At 40.7% G+C, this 12609-nt stretch overlaps 1 protein-coding gene and 1 pseudogene across 4 annotated transcripts in view; one reads left to right on the plus strand and one right to left on the minus strand.

The window, feature by feature from the left end:
- Window positions 1-12609, minus strand: part of MAPK1 (mitogen-activated protein kinase 1) — a 95357-nt gene that overhangs the window by 51734 nt on the left and 31014 nt on the right. The gene's annotated exons all lie outside the window — the stretch shown is intronic.
- LOC137203582 (small ribosomal subunit protein eS27-like) lies at window positions 6254-6501 on the plus strand (annotated as a pseudogene).

The following is a 12609-nucleotide window of genomic DNA, read 5'->3' on the forward strand; positions in this document are numbered from 1 at the left end:
TTCTCCTTCTGACTTACTTCACTCTGTATGACAGTCTCTAGATCCATCCACGTCTCCACAAATGACCCAACTTCGTTCCTTTTTATAGCTGAGTAATATTCCACTGTATATATGTACCACATCTTCTTTATCCATTCGTCTGTCGATGGGCATTTAGGTTGCTTCCATGACCTGGCTATTGTAAATAGTGCTGCAATGAACATTGGGGTGCATGTGTCTTTTTGAATTATGGTTTTCTCTGAGTATATGCCCAGTAGTGGGATTGCTGGGTCATATGGTAATTCTATTTTTAGTTTTTTAAGGAACCTCCATACTGTTCTCCATAGTGGCTGTATCAATTTACATTCTCACCAACAGTGCAGGAGGGTTCCCTTTTCTCCACATCCTCTCCAGCATTTGTTGTTTGTAGATTTTCTGATGATGCCCATTCTAACTGGTGTGAGGTGATCCCTCATTGTAGTTTTGATTTGCATTTCTCTGATAATTAGTGACGCTGAGCAGCTTTTCATGTGCTTCTTGGCCACATTTTGGAGAAATGTCTATTTAGGTCTTCTGCCCATTTTTGGATTGGGCTGTTTGTTTTCTTAATATTGAGCTGCATGAGCTGTTTATATATTTTGGAGATTAATCCTCTGTCCGTTGATTCATTTGCAAATATTTTCTCCCATTCTGAGGGTTGTCTTTTCATCTTGTTTATGGTTTCCTTTGCCGTGCAAAAAACTCTGAAGTTTCATTAGGTCCCATTTGTTTATTTTTGTTTTTATTTCCATTACTCTAGGAGGTGGATCAAAAAAGATCTTGCTGTGATTTATGTCAAAGAGTGTTCTTTCTATGTTTTCCTCCAAGAGTTTTACAGTGTCCCGTCTTACATTTAGGTCTCGAATCCATTTTGAGTTTATTTTTGTGTATGGTGTTAGGAAGTGTTCTGATTTCATTTTTATACATGTTTTGCCAGCACCACTTATTGAAGAGACTGTCTTTTCTCCATTGTATATCCTTGCCTCCTTTGTCATAGATTAGTTGACCAGAAGTGCATGGGTTTATTTCTAGGCTTTCTATCTTGTTCCATTGATCTGTGTTTCTGTTTTTGTACCAGTACCATATTGTCTTGATGACTGCAGCTTTGTAGTATAGTCTGAAGTCAGGGACTCTGATTCCTCCAGCTCCGTTTTTTTCCCTCAAGACTGTTTTGGCTATTCGAGGTCTTTTGTGTCGCCATACAAATTTTAAGATTTTTTGTTCTAGTTCCGTAAAAAATGCCATGGGTAATTTGACAGGGATTGCATTGACTGTAGATAGCTTTGGGTAGTATAGTCATCTTCACAATATTGATTCTTCCAACCCAAGAACATGGTATATCTCTCCATCTGTTGGTATCATCTTTAATTTCTTTCATCAGTGTCTTATAGTTTTCTGCACACAGGTCTTTTGTCTCCCTAGGTAGGTTTATTCCTAAGTATTTTATTCTTTTTTTTGCAATGGTAACTGGGAGTGTCTCCTTAATTTCTCTTTCAGATATTTCATCATTAGTGTATAGGAATACAAGAGATTTCTGTGCATTAATTTTGTATCCTGCAACTTTACCAAATTCATTGATTAGCTCTAGTAGTTTTCTGGTGGCATCTTTAGGATTCTCTATGCGTAGTATCATGTCATCTGCAAACAGTGACAGTTTTACTTTTCTTTTCCAATTTGTATTCCTTTTATTTTTCTTCTCTGATTGCCATGGCTAGGACTTCCAAAACTATGTTGAATAATAGTGATGAGAGTGGATATCCTTGTCTCATTCCTGATCTTAGAGGAAATACTTTCAGTTTTTCACCACTGAGAATGATGTTTGCTGTGGGTTTGTCATATATGGCCTTTATTATGTTGAGGTAGGTTCCCTCTATGCCCACTTTCTGGAGGGTTTTTTAGCATAAATTGGTGTTGAATTTTGTCAGAAGTTTTTTCTCCATCTATTGAGATGATTATATGGTTTTTCTTCTTCAATTTGTTCATGTAGTGTATCACATTGATTGATTTGCATATACTGAAGAATCCTTGCATCCCTGGGATAAATCCCACTTGATCATGGTGTATGATCCTTTTAATGTGCTGTTGGATTCTGTTTGCTAGTATTTTGTTGAGGATTTTTGCATCTATATTCATCAGTGATATTGGTCTGTAATTTTCTTTTTTTGTAGTATCTTTGTCTGGTTTTGGTTATCAGGGTGATGATGGTGGTTTCACAGAATGAGTTTGGGAGTGTTCCTTCCTCTGCAGTTTTTTGGAAGAGTTTGAGAAGGATGGGTTAGCTCGTCTCTAAACATTTGATAGAATTCACCTGTGGAGCCATCTGGTCCTGGACTTTCATTTGTTGGAAGATTTTTAATCACGGTTTCAATTTCATTACTTGTGATTGGTCTGTTCATATTTTCTATTTCTTCCTGGTTCAGTCTTGGAAGGTTATACCTTTCTAAGAATTTGTCCATTTCTTCCAGGTTGTCCATTTTATTGGCATAGAGTTGCTGGTAGTAGTCTCTTAGGATGCTTTGTATTTCTGCGGTGTCCGTTGTAACTTCTCCTTTTTCATTTCTAATTTTATTGATTTGAGTCCTCTCCCTCTTTTTCTTGATGAGTCTGGCTAATGGTTTATCAATTTTGTTTATCTTCTCAAAGGACCAGCTTTTAGTTTTATTGATCTTTGCTATTGTTTTCTTTGTTTCTATTTCATTTATTTCTTCTCTGATCTTTATGATTTCTTTCCTTCTGCTAACTTTGGGTTTTGTTTGTTCTTCTTTCTCTAGTTCCTTTAGGTGTAAGGTTAGATTGTTTATTTGAGATTTTTCTTGTTTATTGAGGTAGGCTTGTATAGCTATAAACTTCCCTCTTATGATTGCTTTTGCCGCATCCCATACGTTTTGGATCATTGTGTTTTCATTGTCATTTGTCTCTAGGTTTTTTTGTTTTTCGTTGTTTTTTTTTGCGGTACGCAGGCCTCTCACCGCTGTGGCCCCTCCTGTTGCGGAGCACAGACTCTGGATGCGCAGGCTCAGCGGCCATGGCCCACGTGTCCAGCCGCTCCGCGGCACGTGGGATCCTCCCAGACCAGGGCACGAACCCGCGTCCCCTGCATCGTCAGGCGGACTCTCAACCACTGTGCCACCAGGGAAGACTTCTAGGTATTTTTTGATTTCCTCTTTGATTTCTTCAGTGATCTCTTGGTTATTTAGTAACGTATTGTTTAGCCTCCATGTGTTTGTGTTTTTTATGTTTTTTCCCCTGTAATTCATTTCTAATCTCATAGTGTTGTGGTCAGAAAAGATGCTTGATACGATTTCAATTTTCTTAAATTTACTGAGGCTTGATTTGTGACCAAGATGTGATCTATCCCGGAGAATGTTCTGTGCACACTTGAGAAGAAAGTGTAATCTGCTGTTTTGGGATGGAATGTCTTATAATTATCAATTAAATCTATCTGGTCTCTTGTGTCATTTAAATTAAAGCTTGTGTTTCCTTATTTCTTTTGTGTCTGGATGATCTGTCCATTGGTGTAAGTGAGGTGTTAAAGTCCCCCACTATTAATTGTGTTACTGTCGATTTCCTTTTATAGCTGTTAGTAGTTGCTTTATGTATTGAGGTCCTCCTATGTTGGGTAAACATATATTTGTAATTGTTATATCTTCTTGGATTGACCCCTTGATCATTATGTAGTGTCCCTCCTTGTCTCTTGTAACATTCTTTATTTTAAAGTGTATTTTATCTGATATTGAGTATTGCTACTACAGCTTTCTTTTGATTTCCATTTGCATTGAATATCTTTTTCCACCCCCTCACTTTCAGTCTGTATGTGTCCCTAGGTCTGAAGTGGGTCTCTTGTAGACAGCATATAGATGGGTCTTGTTTTTGTATCCATTCAGCAAGCCTGTGTCTTTTGGTTGGAGCATTTAATCCATTCATGTTTAAGGTAATTATCGATATGTATGTTCCTATGACCATTTTCTAAGTTGTTTTGGGTTTGTTTTTGTAGGGCCTTTTCTTCTCTGGGGTTTCCACTTAGAGAAGTTCCTTTAGCTTTCGTTGTAGAGCTGGTTTGGTGGTGCTGAGTTCTCTTAGCTTTTGCTTGTCTCTAAAGCTTTTGATTTCTCCATCGAATGTGAATGAGATCCTTGCTGGGTAGAGTAATCTTGGTTGTAGGTTCTTCCCTTTCATCACTTTAAGTATATCATGCCACTCCCTTCTGGCTTGTAGAGTTTCTGCTGAGAAATCAGCTGTTAATCTTATGGGCGTTCCCTTGTATGTTATTTGTCATTTTTCCCTTGCTGCTTTCAATAATTTTTCTTTGTCTTTAATTTTTGCCAATTTGATTACCATGTGTCTCGGCGTGTTTCTCCTTGGGTTTATCCTGTATGGGACTCTCTGCGCTTCTTGGACTTGGGTGGCTACTTCCTTTCCCATGTTAGGGAAGTTTTCGACTATAATCTCCTCAAATATTTTCTCTGGTCCTTTCTCTCGCTCTTCTCTTTCTGGGATCCCTATAATGCGAATGTTGTTGTGTTTAATGTTGTCCCAGAGGTCTCTTAGGCTGTGTCTTCATTTCTTTTCATTCTTTTTTCTCTATCCTGTTCCGCAGCAGTGAATTCCACCATTCTGTCTTCCAGGTCACTTATCTGTTCTTCCGCCTCAGTTGTTCTGCTATTGATTCCTTCTAGTGTAGTTTTCATTTCAGTTATTGTATTGTTCATCTCTGTTTGTTTGTTCTTTAATTCTTCTAGGTCTTTGTTAAACATTTCTTGCATCTTCTCAATCTTTGCCTCCATTCTTTTTCCCAGGTCCTGGATCATCTTCACTATCGTTATTCTGAATTCTTTTTCTGAAAGGTTGCCTGTCTCCACTTTATTTAGTTGTTTTTCTGGGGTTTTATCTTGTTCCTTCATCTAGTACATAGTCTTCTGCCTTTTCATCTTGTCTATCTTTCTGTGAATGTGGTTTTTGTTCTACAGGCTGCAGGATTGTAGTTCTTCTTGCTTCTGCTGTCTGCCTTCTGGTGGATGAGGCTATCTAAGAGGCTTGTGCAAGTTTCCTGATGGGAGGGACTGGTGGTGGGTAGAGCTGACTGTTGCTCTGGTAGGCAGAGCTCAGTAAAACTTTAATCTGCTTGGCTGATTGGTTGGTTGGGGCTGGGTTCCCTCCCTGTTGGTTGTTTGGCCTGAGGGAACCCAACACTGGAGCCTACCTGGCCTCGTTGGTGGGGCTAATGGCTGACTCTGAGAGGGCTCACGCCAAGAAGTACTTCCCAGAACTTCTGCTGTCAGTGTCCTTGTCCCCACAGTGAGCCACAGCCACCCCCCACCTCTGCAGGAGACCCTCCAACACTAGCAGGTAGGTCTGGTTCAGTCTTCCCTTGGGTCACTCCTTCCCCTGGGTCCCAATGCACACACTACTTTGTGTGTGCCCTCCAAGAGTGGAGTCTCTGTTTCCCCCAGTCCTGTCGAAGTCCTGCAATCAAATCCCACTAGCCTTCAAAGTCTGATTCTCTAGGAATTCCTCCTCCCGTTGCCAGATCCCCAGGTTGGGAAGCCTGACGTGGGGCTCAGAACCCTCACTCCAGTGGGTGGACTTCTGTGGTATAAGTGTTCTCTGGTCTGTGAGTCATCCACCCAGCAGTTATGGGATTTGATTTTACTGTGATTGTGCCCCTCCTACCGTCTCACTGTGGCTTCTTCTTTGTCTTTCGATGCGGGGTATCTTTTTTGGTGAGTTCCAGTGTCTTCCTGTCGATGACTGTCCCGCAGCTAGTTGTGATTCTGGTGTTCTGACAAGAGGGAGTGAGAGCACGTCCTTCTACTCCGCCATCTTGGTTCAGGCTCTAAATTCCTTTAGTAAAGACAATTCCCAAATCTGTACTTTATTCTGATAACAGAAAGAATTCTCCAGCCACGAGAGTGACACTATCAGAAATACAGGTATTTCCAGAGACTGAAGGAGGCTAAACAGAGAAATATTAAGACCAGTAAAAAGCCTACAGTTGTAATTCTCAAAATATTTATATGTCTCACTACTTTGAAATTACAGTAGTTGTCACATCTGCTGCTTGACCTTGCTATTTAAGGCATTAATAAAGAAGCACACACATTAAAGATGTATTTTCTTAATATTAAAAAAAACCAGTACTTCAACATAACCGATTTCCTTGGTAACCTTACATAATTTATTCTATTCATTTCAGACCACTAATCTGATCTGGCAGTGAGGACCTCCTCAGTAGAACATGCCTCTCATAAAGGATCTCCTGCATCCCTCGCCAGAATAGGACACACAACAAGAAGCACCTGCTGCAGAGCCCCACCTCCTACTTCATGGATGTGAAATGCCCAGGATGCTATAAAACCACCACCATCTCTAGCCAGGCACAAACAGTAGTTTTGTGTGTTGGCTGCTCTAATGTCCTCTGCCAGCCTACAGGAGGAAAAAGCAAGGCTTACAGAAGGATGCTCCTTCAGTTGGAAGCAGCACTAAAAGCACCCTGAATCAAGATGAATGGGAAACGATCCCAATAAACATTATTTTGGATTAAAAAAAACAAACCAAACCAAAAAACAACCCACTAATCCGAGAAGGAGCCACAGGTTTCACTGACTACCTAAAAGATCCATGACACAAAAAAGATTAAGAACTCTTATTATCAGGGCAATTTACAGATTCAGTGCAAATGGCAGAGACAGAAAACTAGTACATAGAAGTTTGTACTCAAGAGAAAAAATGTCAGTTGGGATCTTGAAGGAGGCACGATGAATAAACTTAAAACCATTCAAATGTTAAAATCAATTTTATCAGGTATTCATTAATCGTCTACATTGTTAAGCGCTATGGATACTACAGCGAAAACAGAAAATTCCTTACTCTCATAAACTTTATACAACATGGGGGAAATATAAAGAGACATGTATTAGGGGACTTCCCTGGTGGTCTAGTGCAGCAGGGGGCACAGGTTCAATTCCTCGTCAGGGAACTAAGATCCCACAAGATGCGTGGCAAGGCCAAAGGAAGAAAAGGGGGGGTGGGGTAAGGAGACATATATTAAAAATAGATAAATTATGATAGATACTAAGAAAAAATGCAAATGCTATAATTAACATCATCATGGATAACTAGAGAACTTGGTTTAAATTAGGGGCTCAGGGAAGGCTCTTCCTCTCTAAGGAAGTGGCATTTAAAACAGAGACCTGAAGGACAGGCTGGAATTAGCCAGGTGACGGGTAGCTGAGAAGGCAAGTGTTCTACTGAACAGAGAGAGGTTAGGCAGGTGAATCTGTGGACCCCAAAGAAGGCTACTGGTGGCGGGCACATACCAAGCCAAGAGCACATGGCTCAGGATGAGGCTGTGACCTGGAAGTTGTGCTAAGGGTTTAAGACTCATCTTAAGTGCACTTCCACTTTAAGGAAGGACTAAAAGTACCCAATTTATATTTGTAAATGCTCTCTCCAGCTGTGATATGAAGAATAAATTGTAAAAAGGAAAGAGTGAATAAAGAAACCATTTGAAACACTGCAATAGCACCAGTAAGAGATGGTAGTGGCTTGGACTAAGCAACAAGCACATAACTGGCATTTTAAGCCAGTCAGTTCATTGTACGAAATCATGCCGCCCACTGCAGAACATTCGGCGTCCCAGACTCGAGGGCACTGTGAACCAGCAGCACTCTCAAATCAGTAAAATACTCACAAAAAGAAAAAGCAGCACACCTCTAAGGGCAGTGGTAAAGCCTCTGGAATGTACAAGATGACGACAGTGGAGACAGGAGGAGTTACTGAGATTGAAAAGGAAAGGTGCTGACTGGGATCTAGTGAGCAAGGTGGGTGAACAGGCCAGATAATACTGTCAAGGTCAAAAATGAGCTGTGCATATGGGAGAAAAAATTTGCAACATGTAGGACTTGTATTTAGAGTATATAAAGAACTCTTACAACTTCAAAATAAGACAAACAACCCAAAATTTTAAATAGGCAAAAGAACAGACACTTTTTGTGTGACAATACACACACACAAAGATGAATGATGTCATAAGGGAAATGTAAATTAAAACCACATAACATACCCATTAGAATAGCTAAAATGAAAAAGAATGACCATACCAAGTGCTGATGAGGTTGTAGAAAAGCTAGAATTCTCATACCCTGCAGGTGGAACTACAAAATGGTACAATCACTATGAAAAGGCTTGGTGGTTTCTGAAAAATTAAATGCACACTCACCATACAACCCAGCAGTTCCACTCCTAATTATTTACTCAAGAGAAATGAAAATATATGTCTATGACAATAGCCAAGATACGTACACAACCTAGGTGTCCACTAATGGATGAATGGATAAGGAAGACGTAGTATACGTGTACAATGGAATACCAGTCAGCTGTAAAAATGAAAGAAATCTGCCACAACATGGACGGACTTTGAGGGCATTACACTAAGTGAAATAAGTCAGACAGAGAAAGACAAATACCACATGATGTCACTTATACATGGAATCTAAAAAACAAAACAAACAAAACAAAACCCAGGTGGTTGCCAGAGGGGTAGGGGGTAGGGATGGGGGGGAAACAGGTAAAGGGGGTCAAGAGGTACAAACTTACAGGTATAAAATAATTAAGTCACGGGGATGCAAAGTACAACATAGGGAATACAGTCAATGATACTGTATTGACTTTGTATGGTGACAGATGGTAACTGTGCTTATTGTGGTGATCATTTCACAATGTATACAAATGTCAAACCACTATGTGGTACACATGAAACTAATAAAATATTGTATGTCAAATTACTTCAATTAAAAAATAAAGAAAATATACATCCATAGAGACTTGTATACAAATGTTTGTAGGAGCTTTATTCATAACAGTCACGAACTTGGAACAACCCAAATAGTCATCAACAAGGAAAGAGTAAACAAACTGTGTGTCACCGTGCAATGGAAGAGCACTGAGCAACAAAAGGGAAATGACTACACGCGACAACAAGGATGAACCTGGAAAACCCTATGCTAAGTGAAAAAGCCAGGCAAAAAAGAGCAAAGACTTCTAAATTCCATTTATCTGAAACGCTAGGTAAGCTGAGGCTGATCTACAGTGATAGAAAACTGATCCATGGTTGCCTGAGCTGAAGACTGACAGCAAAGGGCACAAGGGTACTTCTTCCTGGGGTTATGTAATGTTCCATATCTCCACTGTGGTGGCGGTTACACAGGGTATATATTTGCCAAGACTCAACTGAACTTTGCACAAAGAAAAGGTCCATTTTGTTATAGATAAATTATACCTCAGGGCTTCCCTGGTGGCGCAGTGGTTGAGAGTCTGCCTGCCGATGCAGGGGACGCAGGTTCGTGCCCTGATCCGGGAAGATCCCACATGCCGCGGAGCGGCTGGGCCCGTGAGCCATGGCCGCTGAGCCTGCGCGTCCGGAGCCTGTGCTCCACAAAGGGAGAGGCCACAATAGCGAGAGGCCCGCGTAGCGCAAAGAAAAAGAAAAAAATTATACCTCAAAAGGTGATTTTTAAAAACTGAGCTATGCTACAAAACTGTGGGGCTGATTTTCTCTCATGGTTCACATGCTCATACTGAGGACAATTTCATAGGAAGTGTTACAAACAGGTTTTGAGCAATGGCAACATCATTAGAATAAATGCCCAGGCTTCCACAGTCATTTCTGAGGCTTTGGCGTAAATATAACATTTCTGGTACATTCAGGCTTTCTCCCCATCCTCCCCAGCCCCCTGTCATTACAGTCATTTCATAGCAGAGGCTCAATAATATTTGTGGATAATAAAGTTTGTCTAATGAAGGAGTTATCTCCTCATGCATTAGCACCACATACTGTACACGTTGTTAAGCAACTAAAATGCTATCAACTGTTAATGGGTTATTTTTAGAGAAAGCTATTAAGCTGTTCTCTAAGCTACCCATTTCGGTGCACTTTAATTATCTGAACACAAAACCACAGTACTTTGTTTCACAGACAAAAATTAACTTGTCTTCAGATGCTAAGTAAGTTAGACTGATCCAAATTAATGTTCCAAAAGTAAGTAGGTAGATAATACAAATGACTGCTTTAAAAGAAAACGTATTCGTTCCTTTAGCCTGATTCTCTCATAATTTACTAACCAAGAAAGCCAGTGCAAAGGTTTCTTTAGAGTGTGTGAACCATTCAGTGAGCAAATAAAAGCTAAAGTCATTTTAGCTGTAAAACCATCATAATTTTACATTATTTTAAGACTGAGTGCTCCAATAATACTTCAGATATTGCAACTTAAAATCTGATGTCATGAACACATGTGCACCCTCTCTAGGAAAGGTGCTCCATACAGCCCAGAGCTTGAACAAATTTGGTTGTCTACATATGCATTTTTAAATCTCTTCAGTAATAGGGGCCAAAGAGTCAGGTGAGTTCCAATTCTGGCCCATTCCCTTACTAGCTGAGACATCACTGAACTACCCAACACCTCTGAGCAACCATTTGCTTGACTCAAAAATGAAGAAAGCCTATGGGGTTATGAAGATTGCAAAAACAGCAGATGAAAAGCCTGAAAGATATTAGACCATCCCCAAAAAAGTGGAAGTCATTTTTAATTACTTTATTATTTTTTATTAATTTATCCAATGAAACCATAAAAAGAAAGTAACATCAGAAAAAAAAACTAGACTTCAAATCAGGAGGTCTGAGTTTTAGTCCTAGCTTGGCTATGCCCTGTATGTCTGCCCTGATAGTGTTGGCCAAGTTACAAAAAGAAGATACCATTATTCTGTGTTCAGGCTTCTTCCAAACATAAGTGCAAAACTTCTTTAAAAATTTTTTATATGTACACAAGAGACTGGAAAAAAACCCACACCCAATTATATGACTGAATGTACATACATACATATATATGCATAGATATAGCCATAGAAAGATGAAGACTTGTAGTGCCTTATACTCAGTAAAGGTTCTACAAATTTTTGGTGGGCTCAAGTACACAAATTATTAAAGGAAAAAGTATGAAAAACATTTCTCTCCGATTAATAGGAAAAATGCGTCTCTATTACTAGATCTAAGATACCCCATCAGAATTTAGTACCGTGACTATCATCATCCTAAAACCCCACAACCATAAACTCTGTTATTTGAAGCACACTAGAGCAGCACAAAGTCAGAGTTAGTACTCTGCAACAGATCCAATCAGTACTCTAATCCAAGCACTCCTCTTTAGAAATGAACTTTGGAGTTCACCTATGCTCTGAACTTGTCATGAGAGAGACCCTGATGAAGCAGATGGGCTACTACTCACTTGTGGATCATCCCCCTACATTTCCTTCCTCCTCAGATATTCTCTTCTGCCTTCACTGGCCAAGAATTCTAGGACGGTCCAGGTCGGGCTGGCTCGCGGTGAGCTCTTAGAACAGCCAGACGTATTGAACCAAGACTAAGAGCATCGAGTCTCCTCCAGTGCTATGCATTCCGGGTAGCCGCCCAGGCAGCTCTGCGCACCTCTGGCCCTGAAGTTGAGTGAGACACTGAGAGAGGACCTCAGTAACCATAATGACCACCACTTACTGAGCCCTCAGCACAGTGCTGAGAGCTTCAGAAAAACCTTTACTTGCTGTCTTCACCACAACCCTATGGCGGTAAAGCACAGCCCCTACTTTACAGGTGAAGAAACTATGGCAGAAGGGAGGAGTCAAGTAACTTGTCTCTGATTACACAACCAGCAGCCAACAGAACTGGGATTTAATCCCAGGCGTGCTGACCTCCAAAACCCCTGTTTCTCAGCCACTACACCATGCGAGGGTCAGTAGTCCTCCACTGGCTATGCCCTTTTGCTGGTGATGAACCAAGGTTTGGCTCATGATTCTGACGGGGCAACTGTAAAGAAGCTGAGGACAGCAGACAATGAGGACAAAAACAAAAATCATAGTACTGACCACGATACAGAAAGCATTCTGCTTCCCAAGGGAGCCGATCCATTTTGAAGGTTCTGGCTATTTAGATCTTCTTCATCAGGATAAGCCAAAACCTAAAACCTGTCTCCTCTGAAACAAGAGGCAAATATGTCCTGTAAATGAGGTGTGGGAGAGCAGACCTGAAGGCAGGAGATGAAAAGGCAAACCAAACATGAGGGGAGGGAGGTGAGATCAGGGTCTGAATGGGGACAAGTAACAAGATATGCTGGAGACCAGCAGGAATGAGAATCCAGAGATTTTTAGTAGTGTCGATCGTGACAATCCAGTAATTTTCTTTAGCATATACCATCAGCCTGTAAGATCAGACAAAATAAACAGTTGGGTTCTCGTAAAATGGGAGTGGAGTCGTCAAAAGAGAGGAGAGGTCAGCAGACAGATCCAGACCCAGGCCAGACAGGACTAGGAGATTAGGAAACCATAAAGGTGAGGATCTCAAGTGGGGGTACAGGGGAGGAGCAGGAGGAAAGGGAGCTACAGTCCGAAAGAGGATGACCTACTTCGTAAGGCCACCCTTGCTCACCTTTGTAAACTGTACCCCAATGAGTCAAGTCAGAGAAAGAAAGGCTCGGATGATCATCCCCATCATGGAAACTTTAGGTCAGTCAAGAAATGCAAGTTTCTCACGAACTGCCCCAATGT

Source organism: Pseudorca crassidens, chromosome 12 (genome assembly GCF_039906515.1).
Source record: "Pseudorca crassidens isolate mPseCra1 chromosome 12, mPseCra1.hap1, whole genome shotgun sequence".
NCBI lineage: Eukaryota > Metazoa > Chordata > Mammalia > Artiodactyla > Delphinidae > Pseudorca > Pseudorca crassidens.